Source organism: Ascaphus truei, chromosome 4, assembly GCF_040206685.1.
Source record: "Ascaphus truei isolate aAscTru1 chromosome 4, aAscTru1.hap1, whole genome shotgun sequence".
Classification (NCBI taxonomy): Eukaryota; Metazoa; Chordata; class Amphibia; order Anura; family Ascaphidae; genus Ascaphus; species Ascaphus truei.
The window spans coordinates 393,792,347-393,806,577 of record NC_134486.1 but is presented as its reverse complement, the minus strand read 5'-3'; positions in this window follow the sequence as shown (position 1 = coordinate 393,806,577).

The window sequence follows — 14,231 nt, the reverse complement described above, 5'->3', positions numbered from 1 at the left end:
TCTACCCTGTTGATACTCCTTCAGTAGCTATGAGTGTTATCTCTCAAGTTGATACATACTACTAACTGTTGAGTCCTATATCCCTAAACACACTAACTACTGAAGAAGCTTTTCTCCTCTTATTATTAGAGGTCATTAAGCTATAGACTGTATTATGGTATTTTGTCTATTTCTACACTTTGGACTCGGATGGTGATCACACTTCATCGCCTATAAATAACTAATAGCAATTGTGCATACCAGCACTTATATAGGAGTATCAACGTCGTTTGGTTATTTTTGTTAGTTTGTCACCCTTTATTTTATATTATTGATACTATTAAAGTCTGATTTTAATTATCACATCATTACATTGGAAATTGGAGTTCTGTAATAGGGGTCTTCCTTTATATCCTTATTCGCTTATGTTTGTGTTTACATTAACTATTAGCCCCAGCACCCAGTTCCTTATTTGACAGTTGCCAGAGTTTATTCCCCCCTTTCCCTCTCCCCCACCCCGATTATATACTGAGCACAGTATTATACCTGTCCTTTCCAAAAATTGACAGTGCACACACTTCCTGAAGATTAATAATTAGTCTTGGAATTATTTCACAGCAATATCAATAACGTGCTGCTGTATATATAAGCTAACATACTAAAAACAGAAACATGTCCAGGAGGGCCCGAGCCCCAGGGCCCACTTAACTGAAATTCCAGTCAATCACAGGTTAATGCCTGATTAATGGTTCAGGTACAAGTTTTATTAGTAAATAATGTATACATTTTAAACTATAATACTACCGTCTTACCAACCCACAGCTAAACCCTGCAATAAATGGCTTCAGATGGAGGCAGCACTGCAATGTATACCTCCTTGACTCTTCCTCCTCTGCGGATTACACATATTATGGTTTCATGTTCGAATTATTAATCTGCTGTGCGGATTGGCAGTAATAGAAAAAAAAGGGTAGAGTTAACTCTTTGAGACTGATTGTGGCAATCCCTGGGTCAAAAGGAACCGGCCAATCTGTGTCAAATCCAAATCCGCAAAAAGAAACTTGCCCATCTCTACTTGGCAGATATTGAGGGGAAGGAAATTTCAAAGGTGTGGGGCAGTAAGTGAAATAAAGATGTTAGGTTGGAGATGTCTTTAGTTGGAGAAGATAGACTAATGGAGAAGGGGGTCACAGATCCAGGCTTGGGAGGACATGTAAGGACCTCGTTCTTTGACATGTTAAGTTTGAGTTGATGGAAGGCAATCCAGGATGATATAGCGGAGACATTCCAGGACTTGTGGGATAGATATTTGCAAAAATGTTTTTAATATGAACAACTAGAGAGAGTGTTTAAACATAAAGAGAAAGGTCCCAGGAAAGACCCGTGGGATTCTCTGACAGAGGGATCAACAGAAGAAGAGGAGGTATTAGCAAAATAAACACTGAAAGTACAATGGGAGATGTTTGAGTAAATTCTTTGTTTTGAATACCAAGAGTATAGAGAATATGACTAAAACAAGGGTGGTCCACAGTATGAATAGCAACAGAGAGGTCAAGTAATATAAGAAAGCTGTAATGACCCTGGTTTGGGGCAGCATGAACGTCATTAGATATTATGGTTAGGATTGTTTTTTTCTGGAGTGAGCAGTGCATAAACTAAATTGTAGAATAAATCTGTGCAAAATATGAAAATATGAACTAATTTTTAATGCAAAATCTAGTAGTAGTTTTCTTTTTCTGCAGGAATATTTATGAAAAACATTTGGTCAGAGTCTCTTAAAAATTAAGGATACATAGCGTTAAAATTAATCTACTTCCCCGTATCCTATACCTCTTCCAGACACTACCAGTGCCATTCAAACTAAAGGATATACTCTCACTTCAGTCTGCAATATCTAACTTTATCTGGAGTGGGAAAAAACCGAGAGTAAATAAATTAAATAAATTAAATATGAAAAGACCTACCTTAGCTGGTGGCTTAGCGGTACCCTGCCTGTTATCATATTATAAAGCGGCTCAATTAAGTCATATTATACAATGGCATTCAGACCCTACATTGAAGAGATGGGTGGAATTAGAAAGTGCTGCATGCTCCCATTAGAGCTCAGTAGCCTGATTTGGTTACCTAAATCAGCGAGGAAACCCGCTACCCTGTGCTCACCTCAATGACCAACTCTCTATCGGTTTGGGAAGCAACGAGAATCAAAAACTCACTCACTCACTCACATCAAGATGCTCTCTGATGTCCCCCATTTGGAACAACCCGAGTTTTTCACCTGGCCTAATTGGTAGCAGTAGTTCTATCTGGAAACTAAAAGGATATAATAGATTCAAAGATATGGAAGGATATAATCTAAAAATCAAAACATTCAACCATATCAGACTAGAAAAAGACATTCCCCACACAGAATTTTATAAATACCTCCAGATTAGAGCATTCTACAACAAATCCGCCCCCCTGACGAATTTCGAAAAGCTCTGCCGGGTAGAAACCGACACTAAGGGACTTAAATCTACGATCTACGGAGAGGTAGTCGAGTCTGCCACATCTAAACAGCAAACACCTTCATTCCAAAACCAATGGGAGTTAGACTTAGGGGAAACCCTAGAGGATGAAGATTGGGACTCCATATTCTTAGCCACCGCCAAACGTTCCATATGCACAACACTGAAGGAGAACGCATATAAAGTCCTTATGAGGTGGTACCTCATCCCACTCAAATTATCTAAGTTCGCTCCAGGGTCCTCCCCATTGTGCCCCAAAAAATGTGGAGGAACAGCTGACCTGTTACATATGCTGTGGTCTTGCCCGCTGATATCCCAAATATGGGAAAAAATCAGAAATTGGATCCAGAGGATTTTTGACCTCTCTATTCCCCCAGACCCTTGGCTGTTTCTCTTCAATAGGCCTTTAAAGGGTCTATCAAAGTCACATAACAAATTAATTGCACACTTCGCAATAGCAACACGGTGCGAGATCGCAGCATTATGGAAACGCCCCGATATTCCAATTATCCCAAAGATTCGGAACCGTATTCGGTTTATTTGCCAGATGGAAAAGTTAACAAGCTTAGTTAATGACACCGGCGACAATTTCCTAAAAGTCTGGACCCCTTGGTTAGCACAGATAGACATCCCCGGGGTAGAGCGTGACACAATTTGGCTATGATAGTAATAGATGCGTTCTCCTGCAGAGAGGTGAAGCCCGTACCCACAACAAATACCTCACACACCATGAGTTCGCTCATCTATACCTTACCTCAGCTACTGCGGCTAATCGGCAGCACTAAAGACGTCTCAACAGCCCTCAGCAGCCGTTCCATCCACCCCCTCCGATCTCCCATTCCTATCCTACACCCCTTCCCTCCTCCCTCCCCCCCCCTTTTTTTTTATTAATATTTATTATTATTTATTAATGTTATTATTATCCCCCAACCCCTCACAATAAGAGTGACTATCCTCTCCCGCACGGTTAAGTAGGGCTCGAAAAACCATGTGGGTCTGTTATGCGTAAATTAATGTTTACTACAGTAGAGGCAACTCTTATTCGAACAAAAACCAGTGGCAATTCCCCAAAAAACCCAGGAAACACCCAGGTACATTCTGAATACATGCCTTAAACTTTCCTTAAACTAGCCCCAGCATTTCTGCATTGATTAATGGCCTATCAGATTCAAACTGAATTGGACTGCCAGGGATCCCTGCTGTGTTAATCCTATGGGTCGTTAGTCAATGCAGAAATGCCTTAAACGTGCCTCAAACTAGCCCAGAACATACCCAGCACATACCCAGCACATACCCAGAATGTAACCCGGCTAGTTTACGGCAAATGTTAGAATAAACGTTGCCTCTACTGTATATGCTAATTTGAACAATGTTTTTCTGAATGTTTTTTCATGTATAACAAGCATGTATTCATCAATAAAATTCAAGTTATAAATTTTTTTTTTTTAAATGCCCCCACTGTGATTTGCTAAAATCTGCCCTGTACAATAAATCAGTTTAATTGCATATTGTGTGATAGCTGCATTGTGCTTTTTACAGTAACTCAGGCCAAAACTTGTTACAAATGTCAAAGTATGAAACTTATAAAGATTCATGAAAATTAAAGAGGTGTTATATGACTTAATTGGTTTCACTTCATTGCAGCTACAGTAATATATATATATATATTGTTAAGGAGGACAACCTTTTTAAATAGACAGCTGCTCCCATGCACAACTTTGCTATAGAATTCTCTACAGGTTTGTCTACAATGTATTTCAGACACTTTTGGGTACTTATTTCTGACAAGCCTTTTCAAGTAAAACTGTTGAGGTAGATTTATCTATTCGAGTTGACACTTACTTGTTTTGAAAGTTCCACAAAAGTTACTTGATGCTTTGCCTTACATAAAGCATACCTACTTATTAGACAAATATAGTTCATGACACATATCACTTCAAAGCAAAGTATTGTTTTCTTTCTGTTTTGTTATTACGTGTCCATCTTTTTGTTCTTATTGATCATAATTACACAATTGTAGTGTGACCTTTTGAGCCTTGAGAGATATGATAATGTGAAAAGAACAAAGAATGAGGAATGGAATCTGTCCTTTTAATGCTTTTTAGACTTTGACATAGACAATGGACAAGTTCTTTTAGCAATTTGATATCAAAGAAAATCCAGTTGCACAAAAGTAAAATAAAAGTAACAGACTTAAGATAATATTTGAGGTCAAATGTGAGAATCAATAAGACTTTAAAAATGCAAGGAAAATGTATTCAAATGTTTGCATTTGTTCAGGTATAATAAATATCACAATAGCAATCTTTCTTTGAGATGTGGGTCACGCTGAACTCCAACCTCAGTATCAAGCATTTCAGGCTACTGAAACTACGGGACCACAGCACAGATGAAAGTACAGCTGATCAGAAAGCTAAAAGGTAGCAACCTCTTTTCCTCAAGAGGATACAATCCCACTTGTTATTGGCTTATATGAAATATTAAAGAGCACATTAGGAAGGAAGGTGATGTCAGTGCAACCACGAAAGTCATACTGGCTGAAGCTCTGACATAAAGCAAAAAAAGGGACCTAATAAAACACTCACAAAGTGTTTGTAATGCACGCATTGTATAGGATCTGTTGTCTCAGTCACAGTCTTCTCTTCTTTCAGCAGCTCAAAACGAAATTAAATAAACACAGGAGAAAAAATATAATGTAGTCTGTATATTATAAAAATAGAGTCTGGTATAGAACTCACAAAACATATAAGCCTTAAAGCTTTGACGTTTTAAATATGGTGTCGTGGTAGGCTCTATTGTCTAGGACGCTCCCAGCATCTTGCTGTACTCACGCACAAGACTCACTTATGGATCTGCCCTTTCTGATATCATGGGGTACAGATGTAGCAAGACTTACTGTCTTCGGCACCGTGGCATGGCGCAAAACTCTTCCCGCAGGAACATATTGTGCACTGCGGTCTGACAAAAGAAAATCACATCCTGCAGTTAGTTGGGCTTTATTTATTTTAATTACAATTCAGTATGTGTCTGGCATATGGCACTGTAAATATCTTTGTTCATGCCCGCGGTGAAGCTATTAAACTGCACAAGAACTTAACAGGTGTTTTTGTACTTTAATTGATTTCAGAGGTGGGTAATTGTGGGCAACTGTTTCCTGCGAGAATGGCAACTATGGAGATATCTTTGAATAAGGTACTATCTCCTTCAGGTCCTTGAGCACCTCCCTTGCATTATTTATACTTGGTCAACAAAGTGCAACAATTGAATGCCCCTCTGCTAGAAATTTCGAACAATTTCCAAGATGGCAGGCATACCTCTTGGATGCCCCACAGAGCCCACCGGGACCTCATGGAGCATGCCTAAAATTTCTGCACCTGTAGTTCCCAAAGGGACCACATGGCCAAAGTGTGGATGGTCGTACTCCCTACCAGCGTAAGTGTGCTTATACTGCACCGACACACTTTATTCGAGCAAATACCCGGTATGTACCTGGCAGATACCTGGAATGCGCCGCTCCTCACCTCTGACAAGCCCCGTTGCATTTGCCTTCCCAGCCTGGGTTCATGCCTGGCTGATGGGCGGCTGATCTGTTAAATGATAATGATTAGGATTTAATAGGCTGCAATGCTTCGCGTGTCTACCAGATGGCATAAATTCATGAATTGTAATGCAGTATAAATATATATACTGTGCAGTATTGCAGCCAGCGGGAATAAAATGCTTCAATCCCTGCTTGGAAAATAACTCAATGCACTCGGGCAGAAAACAGTCACAAACCTCAATACACCCGGGTATACCCAAATTCGTGGGACTAGCCATGCTCTAATAAAGTGTGTCGCCAGTGTAATGTTAAAGTTCTTATGAATAACAAGTTGTACAAAATAATGTATTCAATAATAAACAAAATGACAACAATATAACAACATACATTACAAATCAACATGTATAACAACTACAAAATATCTATAGCCCACTCATCCCCTCCCCCACTAACCAGTATTAATGGCAGCATAATATATTCACCTCCGGCTTTAAATCCACTGAAACACAAACGTATTCCAACCAGTGCAGGCGCTGTCTACAACTACAGACAGAAAGCAAAACAAAGAAACATGGCCATACATCTTCAGCAGCGCTTGTTTCGGAGATGCTTGCCATCCATCACTCCTACCCTAGTGACCTCTAAGGCATTGGGCACAAGGCAACGGCCTTGTTCGCCTTGCCCTAAGATCAGCCCTGGCATGTACCATTTGGGCTTGGGGTATCATGTGTGCCACCTCTTGCTGGTATATATCCCCAGTAAGTTTAGTGTCAGTGTCAATGTCCAGTTAAGTTATTGTGCTTAAGTGTGCATTTAAAAAAAAATAAGTTGTGCATTTTAATATTTGCATTGTAGATCCTACACACATGCACATTATTTCAATGAAACACATACAGTATGCGTTCCATCTAGTAGGTGTAGAGTGAGCATGCACAGCAATAGAATAGAACATTACATACATTAAACATAGAGCACGCATGTGCATCGGTGTTCCAATGAAGCAAACTGTTTAATGAATGCATCTATTTCTTCTTGATTATCTTACAGCATAAGCTGTGCACGAGACAGCCAGAGCATGTTGGTGGAAGAAGATTATGTTTCCAAATTCTTTGTTATTTCCAGTATTGTATAAAGAAATACATATTTTAATACATTTTACACTGAAGTGCCGTACAATACAAGTTTCTCTTTAATAAATATGTCATAATTTATAGACTCTCTTATCGTAAGTTTCCGAGCACGGAAAGAGTGTATGGGAATAAGGGGTGGGTTACATGACACAGAACAGTACAAAACGTGCACTACTGTAGCTATAGGCACAGAATACCGTGCATTGGATTTATGTAAAAGACACACTTGCACCAACTATCATTACTGCAAAGTACTAAGGCAGCCGCAAAACACCTTTCGGGAGCCACGGCTCAGCCAAGGTCATGGGATCACGACATGCAATGAAGTGCCAGGGAATGGCACCTGATTTTGCGTGGTCACAGGGACAATAAGTCTTGCTACATCTTTACCTGAACGTCACCACCAGATGCCTTACCCAATGAATGTCACCACTCCAACACATTTCACAAATGATAAACTCAAGTTCCTTTGGAACTACTGGGATGTCCTTGACTGCTTCTATTTAAACCAATGTAGCCAGGTACCCCATGATCTCCTTTTACCTGTCGGTCCAGGGCGTGCACTCGGGAGGTTTCGGGGCCACGTGAGGGTGCCGCTGACGGGTGTGCAGACACCCAGCGAGCTCCAGGTTGCTAAAGGAGCATCGGGCAGCGCTGTGAGGGGCGACTGGGTTGCCGGGGCTCTAGAGTGGTGCAAGCATAGGGCGCCACCATCTTGGATGTTATGGCACATGCACAGTACAGGTGCTATCGCAGTGGCCATTACAGAACATTGCGCATGCGCAGTGGCATAGTAACAGGGGCGGCCATGTTAGCAATGATCTGCAAGGGAACTACAAGTCCCAGCAGCCTCAGGGGCAAACACCACATGGGGGAATACAGCAATAGGGTTGCCAGGATCTCAGGAAAGTGAGATATACATTTGATTTGCTCTGCACGCGAGGTGGCAGTTGGGAGAAGGGTACAGAAGAGGGCGACCCTATGGTCCCAAGTGCCAGTAGCCCTGGGACTAGGCCAGCTTTCCCCTGCAGGCTCCAGTTAGTCCCCGACTCACAGTAGGCACCTGCAGCTGTATATGGAAGTCCATAGTTAGGGACCCTTTTCCCTGTGTTGTGCAGTATCAGGGACACAGTGTCTATGCCACATGGTTACGCGTAACTTGTGGTCTGGGATCAGACACATACATTCAGAGACTATCTATGGTGGGACGCCCCTGCTGGAGGCCACCCCACGTGGAGGTAGAAGGTGTCGTTGGAGCAGACTGACCGTTGATAAGCTACACCTGGGGGCTGGAGCGCCCGGGAAGGTATCCGCATAAGTGCACCAACATTCACGTGGGCAGTGCTGTCTCACACTTGGGGATGGGAAACAAGAACATGCTATTATTATTATTATTATTTATTTATTTATTAATTATATAGAGTTGATAATAATCCTAAACCACCAACCTAATGACTGAAATGGTGTCAGACCCAAGAGGGCTAGATTCCCCAACCACTGCTTTTCTAGACCACAGCCCTAGCAGTGTGAGCAGAACCAGCTGATGGGTAGTATTATTGTCACATCCTAATTTTAAGCTGTTCGCTGCTTACTAGAGATGGGCAAATCCACCCAAATCTGTTTCCCTGATTTTCTCGCAGTTTAAACCCAAAATCCATTTTGCAGAGTAAAATCCTCAAACGGATTTGGACGTTTTAATCCTAGCAGATTCATCAAAAACCGCCACTAGATACAACCCGTGGACGTATTTGTAGAATTCAATCCGCGGATTCAGAAATCCGTTGGCGGATTCTAAGAATCCGCTGATTGGATTCTACAAATCCATCACCTTGAGAAAGCGTCATAGGGGGCGTGAAATGCGTGGGAGGGGAGTTTTTCTGTTTGGATCATTTTTTTTTATGTAGTCTAATAAATAGTTTTTAGTTTCATTTTGCTGGTGAGTGTCCATATTTTTTTGGGAGTGGTAGTCATTTTGATCTATTCCTTTCCTTAATAGCGAAATGTGAATGGTACATTGAAATAATAAAATAATAACAATGAAAATCTTAAATGATAAAAAACACAACTTAAAATACAAGTTTAACTCAAAGTGATAATAAATGCTTTGGTGCAGGTAGGTAGCCAGTATTGCTGTTCAGGACATGCTGACAGGCGCATGCGTGAGCTGCCAGTTGCCCATTGGGTGAGGGAAATCAGTGTGTCACTATTTCGGCGGTCTGTAGGGCAGAATAAGTGTCCGTACTCACGAAGCGAGCGTATGGACACAGGCGTATGAGGCTATTGAAAATATGTTATTATTCGCAAGTGTACTTAAAGTGAGTGTCTTTAAACCGGGGTATGCCTGTATGGTGCAATATGTTATGACTGATTTAGTGAAAACTTAAAAAATTCTGAGGATCTACCACTCACATGGCCAAAGGGTTAACAGGCAATGTTAGATCCAATGTAGTAAATTCCCAGGTGTGCTTTCTCTGTTTTCTCCCCTGTGATCATACGTGGAGTCAATTTCACTGGGTGGATAATTAAGACTACTTTCATTTTACCCCCAAAATAGAAAGCGAGATCAATAATAGTGCTGTCGTTTGAAATTTTAAAACAATTTATCAAACGCAAAAGTATATACACTCACATTTTATAAGCTCTTTAAAACTTTTCACACATAAGAGGATAACAGAGACTCTATCTGCCTACCCTCTGACAAGATATCACTACCACTGTTTAGATAATCTGACATCATCAGATGCACGCCCAGGACTCATCAGATCTTGCGTTGTCTTGCTCGGAATCCCGTCTTCTGTTTCCTGATGAAGCACATAGCAAAGCACGCAGAATCCTAAGAATTCTTCAAGTTTTCACTAAATCAGTCAAACAATATTGCATATTTTTTGTCTTTTTCCTTTTCTGGTTTTCATCATGCCTCAGGAGAAACTCCTGAAGAAGGACGTGCAATCCGTATGGAAAAGGCTGAAGGGTGGCGAGGTAGGCTCAATAGATGCGTTTTTATATCCTTACAAGTCAAGAAAGCAATTTCTGGACTGCAGAACATGAACTAACTTACCGTATATGTTACTAAGACTAGTATTCTTTTTTTTTCAACCAAAAGTTTTTATTGAGTGCATGGTACAATAATCACATTTTCTTCCAACCCATTGTCGTATACAAATATATCCACAACAACTCATATTAAAAGTATATTCACGAAAGACATACTGGGGTAACGAACAGACCAACAAGACGTACTGACATACTACACCAGGGGGGGGGAGGGAGGGGGGGGTTGCCACCGAACTATTTCAGCTCATCCTGGCTCAACGTGGAGGTTGTAGTTCTCGCTGTCTTCTGGGCTTCCTGTGCTTAGAGGACATCCGATCCACGAGAACTCATGGTGTCTGCAATCGTAGCATTGGTTGCTGAGCTTTTTAATGTATCGTGGCCCTCGCTTGTGATCTTCTCTACCCCAGTTATTTATTCCCTTAGTTTGGTAAGAGTCTAAGTCGTTCTGTCCTCTACACTCCATCCAAGGAGAACGCGCCCATAACTATTAAAGCAGTATATTGGAGGCATTGACCCCTGGGATATCGTTCAGGCTGAGCCATGGTGACCAGACTTTGAGAAAGTTTGTGCCGGTGTCGTTAACCAGACTCGTTAACTGTTCCATCCGGCAAACATGCCAAATTCGATTTCTGATTTTTGGGATGTTTGGTATCTCTGGTTGCTTCCACAATGCTGCGAGTTCGCACCTCAGAGCAGTTGCAAAATGTGCAATTAATTTGTGCTCCGACCTGTTTAGCCCCTGGGTGCGTCTGGCCAGCAGAAACAACCAGGGGTCCAAAGGGATCGTGCAGTCGAGAATTCTCTGAAGCCAATCTCTGATCTCCTCCCAGATTGGGAGTACCTTGGTGCAGCCCCACAGCATGTGCAGCAAGTCCGCCTGCTCCCCACATTGTTTAGGGCACAATGGGGGGTAACCTCTGACAAACTTTGATAATCGTGTTGGAGTCAGATACCACCTCATTAGGACTTTATACGCGTTCTCCTTTAATGTCGTGCAAATCGAGCTTTTAGCTGCCGCCAAGCTGATTTGATCCCAGTCTTTGTCCTCTAATGTGTCTCCTAGATCCCTTTCCCACCTATTCCTATATTTTAATGTCACGTCAGCGTCAGGAGTCGAACAGACCACCGCTTTATACATTGTAGAGATAAGTCCCTTGGTTCCTGTTCCAATAGAACAGAGCTGTTCAAAATTAGTGCGTTTAGCGCGGATGGGAAATTTGTCATAGAAAGCTCTTAGCTGGAGGTATCTAAAGAATTCTGAATTTGGAATTGACTTTTCAGACTTAATTTGCTCAAACGATTTAATCGATATCCTACCCTCCAGGTGTCGAAGGCGAGTATAGCCCTTCTGTGTCCATGTATTAAAATCTTTCTTCTGCAGGCCCGGAGCGAAATCAGGGTTTCCCAAAATTGGGGTCATCAAGGAGTGTTGTCTCATCAAGACGTGCTTATATTTGCTTTTGTCCCAAACTGCCAAAGAGCCGACTACCGCGGGGAGCTGGTTTGTGAAGTCCTTGCGGACCTTGTTTGGGAGCCATATCAGGTCCTGCAATGCCACCGGGGCACAGCAGGCCGCCTCCAGTGCTACCCAGCGCCTCTGACTAGGGTGGGTATGCCACTGGATGATTTGAGTTAATTGGGCCGCTCTATAGTACGACAACAGGCAAGGTACCGCTAGTCCTCCTTTTGTTGTGGGTCGAATTAGAATACTAGTTTTGATACGGGGGGTTTTATTACCCCAGATAAATTTCACCATTGCGGACTGTAACCGAAGGATCTCTTCCCTGTTTATTGGGACCGGAAGAGTCTGAAATAGGTACAGTATCCTGGGCAGGAGGTTCATTTTCAGTGATTGGATCCTTCCGATCCAGGATATGTTGTACCCTGCCCATTTCCGGAGGTCTTCCTTCAGAGTCCGAATCAACCTGGGGTAATTCGCTTTATAAATGGTATCAGATTGCTTTGTGATATTTACTCCTAAGTATTTTATGCAGGAGGTTTGCCATTTGAATTCAAAATTTATCGTGATCAATTTCTCAGTAGCTTTAGGTAAATTGATATTTAAGGCTTCTGATTTTGCCTGGTTAATTTTAAATCCCGATATTGTATTAAATTCCCCTAACAATTGGAAGACGTTCGGCAGAGAGGTGAGGGGCTGTGATAGTGTGAGTATCACGTCATCAGCATACAGGACCACTTTATGTGACTGGTCCCTGATTTGGATGCCTGTTATATTTGGACTGAGACGGATGTGTGCCGCCAGGGGTTCAATACAAAGCGCAAAGAGTAAGGGTGACAGAGGACTCACATGGTACTTGAACCAATCAGAGTAGGGATGGAGTTCCCACGCTCTGATTGGCTGGCTTACCATGTGAGTCCGGCCATGTGTCATTTCATGACGTTTTCTTAAAGGCAATAGCAGCAAAGCCATTCTGATTGGCTGTGCTGGCATTGCCTTTAAGTGACGTCATCAATTTTTTTACATCGGCCAAAACACATGGTTTTCACGGCCCAATCAGGGCCGTGGGAACCATATGACGACAAATGTGACGTCATAGGCCTATAAAAGCCTATGTCGTCTCATTTTGAAGGCAGATGCCGAGGAGGACGGACCTCCTCCTGAAGATTGAAGACCAGGGCGTGGCACCGGACGTCAAGAAGACCCCGGAACAAGGTATTGTAATACAGATTCACTATGAATAAAACTAGTACAACCCTTGATTGTCATGTTTTATTATTTTAATGTTTAATTTGTTATGTTTTTTTTTCTTTTATGGGTTTCTGTTCCTGGATCGTGTCGTGGATTGTTTCTTGGATTTCTTCGTGGCTTGCTTCCTGGATTGGTTCCTGCACTTGTTCTTGGATTGGTTCCTGGTTTGGTTCGTGGATTTGTTCCTGGATTGTGTCGTGGATTTGTTCCTGGATGGTGTCGTGGATGGTGTCGTGGATTGGTTCGTGAGTAAGCTGATCAACGGGAGTCGGTGGGGGCAAGTAATGGTAAGTTAAATAAAGAAATGTACTTAATGTAACTGTTTTTTGTGTTGCTTTTTCATGTTTTCATTTTTTACAATGCATATCATTTCTTCCCACTGTATGTATGTCTGTATGTATGTGTACAGATATATATACAGGGTAAGAAATGATAGTGTTGTTAAAGCTTCTAATTCTGTATTGTTAATCATTGTGGCTATGCATTGATGTGTGCTAAATGTATTTTATTTTTAGACAGATGTAAGTTTTGGGCTTCCAGGCCGTACAGTAGGATATGGAAAGCCTTGCTTTATTATATTGTAATTGTTGGTGTACTTTTGACTATGTTTTGAAGTTGTTCTCTGTTAGGATAGCTTTAGTTCATTGTGTAATTGGTATGGATGGTATTTTAATTGTTTAGGGATGTAATTGATGTGTGGTAATTCATTGATGGTGAGTTTATTGTATTAAATAATATACTTCTTGTGATGTATGGCGATTTGAGTGGCATTATTGTATTGTTAACATTGATTTGCAGCGTGTACATGCAGTTTACATGTTATGCTACATGTACTGTATACACTGTAAATGCAATGTTTTATGAGGCATGTGAGCCTACAGATTGAATGATTAAATGGAATTTGGTTAGGCAATTGGTTTTTATTTCACTGAGGATGTTATGCATAACTGTTGTAGGCATTGCAGGATGGCTTCACCCCTTAATTACCTTTCAGGTTAGTACCCGATAAGGTGATTAAGGGGTTCAGTGTTATGTTAATGATATTGAAATGTTGTGGCTATTTCTAATGTTGGCAACGGACCCCAAGGATGATGCTGGCGACGGAGACTTCTTATTGATGAGGTTAGTACAAGTTTCTTTACATTTTAACGTTATTGAATGTGTTTAATAATGGCCAAATAATGTATTATCCCTATGTGGATAATAGTTATTTGGCACATTATTGTACTGTATGTGCTGGGGGAGGGGGTATTAGGCCCAAGGGTATTTGGTAGGACTCCCCTGTGGGTATTGGGTGAGGGTGGTTGGGGGGC